Below are 4,233 nucleotides of genomic sequence, written 5' to 3' on the forward strand. Positions count from 1 at the left end.
CTGAGACCTGAGGAATTTTCATATTGGACCTGAGCAGTTTGCCACATGGAGTCCTTGTATTACCGTTGGAAGCAGCGTCTGACTTTTTATTGTCTCGTCCTTGGAGGCTTCCCAGTGATTTAAGGATTTAAGGTTTAGCTGGGCAGCCGCCTAGGCGTGATTATTTTACCATGGTCTTTCCTTGTGGTCTTTTTCTCACTGGAGGCGCACAGCTGGGTGTTGTGTTTTCAGTTTAATCTCCATCCCATTAGCTAGTTTCCTGGCTTTAGATGGATATGCAGAAATAAGCTGGAGAAATACTGGATTCACATCCCCTTCTGGCAGAGTCTCTTGTTTAGAAGTTCAGATGCGGTCTCCGTTGGCAGGCACGTCTTGGCACACGGTGACTGGCATAGGGGTGGAAGAGGTGCGGTTACCGGTTACCTGTGGTCAGGTAACTGGGCCGGAGCTTCGCCATGTGGAGACGTCGCGGCTGTAGCTGAGACCCGAGAGAGATCAGTCGTCATTTTTTTAGAAATCAGCGAGAACTTTAAAGTTAAATGATTTTGCGGTTTAGCTCTCACTAGTTTTTACATCTTTCGGACATAAAGTTTTGAAAAACCTGGCAGTTTGCTCAAATATGGTGTAGCTGGAATAAGCCGAAGTTTCCCTGTGAAACGCTTGCTCTGAGGCTGAAGGGCCCCTGCCGTTCCTCTTCGACTCCGCTAAGGTGTGGCAGCGCCAGGCAGATGGAAGGCTGGAGTTTGAGCTGAAGTTGTGTGAAAGCTTCGCCAGCCAATTGGCTGACTCTGATAGTAAGGCAGGAAGAACCACACACGTGGTTTCCATTTTGGATTTCAGTCACAGAAAACAGGTTTCCTGAAGAAACCATTTGGCTTTAACAAGTTTATAAAAATTCATCTTTGATCAGGTTGATATTTTTATCTTCATTGTACGAGTATTTCCAATTAATTATTTCCCCCTTTTCAGTCCATAGGTGAAATTTCAAATCTGAATCTCCTGCAGTACTGACCGTCACCTAATTTCCAAGATTTTGATACAAGGGAGAATCAAAAGGACTGTACCTTCAGGTAAGGATCTAGTTTTATTTGATCTTAATAATACACAGCTACTTTTAGAGAAGTCTGCAGTTTCCCAGACTTCCGGAATAGAAGTATAGATGAATTTCTTTTCCTTTCCTTTTCTTTTTTAATACTCAAGCTGTTGACATAGACAAGTATAGGTGAATTTTTAAAAAGGTGGCAAATCTGATTCTCCAGATTTCCATCTATTTGGTATTAGCTAAGAGGTGGCAGTGAGGGTGGCTACTCACAGTAATTACAGAAGCAATATATAATGTCAGTTAGAACACACAGACTCATTTAAGATGGCTTACGGTGTTTTTAAGGTATTTTAAGGTTTTGAGGGGGAATCATCCTTTCATCCATTCTTCTAATACCGACCACCTGTATCCCGTGATTGATTGATGAAATAAAATATTATCAATCTACTTATATATCTGTGTATTTTCGAAAGCTGATAGACATGAAGGGTTTTAGGAATAATTTTCCTTCCTCCTTAGGATAGTGGTGAGTATGAGAAAAAAATAATTTCCCTACCTCTTTGGCAAACCAAAGTACTGTAATAGTTCCAGGCATGAGAAGGTTATAGAAAAAGATCTGTACTAGAAATAATTTAGAATTTACAGGGCTCATATTTAGAAATGAATGTTCCCAGGAGGAGAAGGGCATTATGCCGAACAAAGACAAAACCAAATAACTGCCTCCGCACACTCTCATTCCAGAAAACCACATTGCATGGAAAAATTGTGCTGAGTTGGCACTGTCGTAGGTTTCTGGATAGGAGTGAAAGCGTACTTCAAAGAACTAATGTATTGGCTTTTTAAACAATTACCTAATTTTCCTAACTGATCACGAGGTATTGAGTCACTTGTAAATTAGTTTTTCTAACTCTTTAGGATGGTTACTTTTCACGTTTAAAAGGCAGAACCGTCAATTTTAAATGGTGGGCATTGTTTGAAGCTGGCCAGTGGCAACAGAGTGAACAGTGCAGAAATCACTTGCCAGTAATGTATCATAGGGTGATTCCTACGGCAGATTGAGTTTCCTAATTACATTACCAGAAGTTAGTTTGCAAAACTTTAATGCACTCAGAAAGTAACATCCCCCACCCCAGAGGGAAATTGGCTTGGGATTTGGAAGAAGCTGCAGATGATGTGTGGACCTAATTTCTTTCTCGTCTATCCCACGACTAGCCTTAATCAGACCCTGTGGTTACGTCTTACCTAGTTTCTCTCCATCTCTCTCCTGCTTCTTCGGGGCCTCTCCCTTACGTACAGCAGTGATTCTCACACTTTCGGGTCTCAGAAACCCTTTATACTGATAAGAAGTGTTGAGGACTCAAGAGAGGTTTTGTTTGTGTCTATTATGACCATTATTCTTAATTGTATTAGAAATTAAGATAGAAAAAACTTAAAGCATAAAACTATTCAAGTGCACATTCCTCAGCTGCAGAGTGATGACAGCATCACTAGTCATGTGGTTTCTGGAAAATGCTGTGCACTTAAGAGAGAATGAGTGTGGAAAAGGCAAACAGCATTATTTTTGAAAGTTAGACTTGTTGAAGTGTAATTTACATACAATGAAATCCATCCTTTTTAGTGTATATTTCTCCTGTGGATTTTACTAAATGTCTTTGTAACCAGAAAGGAGATACAGACTATTTGCATCTCCCCAAAGTGTTCCCCTGCCCCAACCCTGGCACCCTCTGATTTATTTTTTGTTTCTATAGTTTGGCCTTTTTCCAAATGTTTTATCAATGGAATTTTGATTATTTGATAGAATAAATTTGAGATTCAGTTGTGCTAGTTGTATGTGTCACTAGTTATTATTGTTATTTTAATTGCTGAGTCCTGTCCCAGTGTATGAATATACAACAGTTTGTGCACTTAGCAGTTGGAGGACATTTGGGTTGTTTCTAGTTTTTGGTGTTTATGTGCTTTAGCATTATTGAGACTTGTAAGAAGCTGCAGGCGATGTGTGGACCTAATTTCTTTGACCTGACAGACCTCTTTCTGAGGAGCTCAGGTCTACGGCATGTCATCTCCATGCTGTGTTCTGGCCACCTCGAGTCCACTTGCCTGGGTATAATGTGCCTTCTCTCTACAATGCTGAGATCTAGCTCAAGGGTCTGTTCTGTGTAGGCCATTCTAACCCCGCTTCCCGCTGAGGTTGTCATTGGTCTTGACCACCGCTGTGCCATCACTGTACCTTTTCCCACTGCTCAGCAGTTATTTGAAGACGTGGTAGTTTCTCAGCTTCTCTTTCTGTGCCAACCAAGCACGTGCCTGATGTGCAAAAGATTTAGTACATGTTTGAATGAATGAATAATAATTCCTTTATGTTTGTAAGGCATTTTACTGTTTATAAGGGGGTTCCCATATACTGTGTTTATCTTTCATTTCAAGTATGTGAAGTATGTAACACAAGGGATTTTTAACATTTTTTATTTTTCTTAAATAAGGGTGTTAAATCTTAAGGCTGGGGTCCTCAATCAAGCTGTGTGTTAGAATCACTTGGGGAGCTTTTAGTAAATGTTCTGATACTCCAGACCAATTAAGTACTAATGTCTGGAGTCAAACCTGGGTATTAGTACTTTTAAAAAGTGTCACCGTTGAACCTGATAGCAGCCACAGAGAATCATTGTCGTAGAGTTTGGTTTACCATGAAGTCTTAGTGGCTGTAGTTGAGGATAGAATCCAGGTCTTTTGATTCTAATGCCTTTTCCTTCACACTAGGAACTTTCTTTCTTTTTTTGGTTAGAGATAGGGTCTTGCTCTGTTACTCAGGCTCACTGCAGCCTTGATCTCCTGGGCTCAAGGGATCTTTCCTCCCCTCCCCCCCCCCTTTTTTTTAGAGATAGGGTCTTGCAATGTTGCCCAGGTTGGTCTTGAACTCCTGGTCTCAAGTGATTGTCCTGCTTTGGGCTTCCAAGGTTCTGGAATCAACAGATGTGAGCCACTGTGCCCAGCATATACTAAGAACTTTCAAGTGAACAGAAGCACTCCAGAGAGAGACAGCGTGATGTGCACACGCTCAGTGTAGATGATAGTGTTTTCAGTTTATGGAGGTACCAGAGCACAAAGGTCAGGACACTGAATTTAGAGTCAGGGGACCATGTTTCTGTTCTGGCTCTACATTTATTAACTGGATTAATAAGTATTTCAGTCTGTTC

The 4,233-nt window shown here is 40.9% G+C and overlaps 1 protein-coding gene across 8 annotated transcripts in view; it reads left to right on the forward strand.

Moving 5' to 3' along the window:
• The window catches only part of SIPA1L1 (signal induced proliferation associated 1 like 1), a 385,188-nt gene that overhangs the window by 33,176 nt on the left and 347,779 nt on the right, over window positions 1–4,233 (forward strand). For all 8 annotated transcript variants that reach the window (XM_023507644.1, XM_012812217.2, XM_023507649.1 and 5 more), the window contains exon 2: window positions 970–1,070. The gene's annotated coding sequence lies outside the window, so the exon portion shown is untranslated. The remainder of the gene's footprint in view (window positions 1–969; window positions 1,071–4,233) is intronic.

The sequence above is a fragment of the Otolemur garnettii genome, unplaced genomic scaffold, assembly GCF_000181295.1.
Source record: "Otolemur garnettii isolate 467f Iridium unplaced genomic scaffold, OtoGar3 scaffold00196, whole genome shotgun sequence".
NCBI classification, from domain to species: domain Eukaryota; kingdom Metazoa; phylum Chordata; class Mammalia; order Primates; family Galagidae; genus Otolemur; species Otolemur garnettii.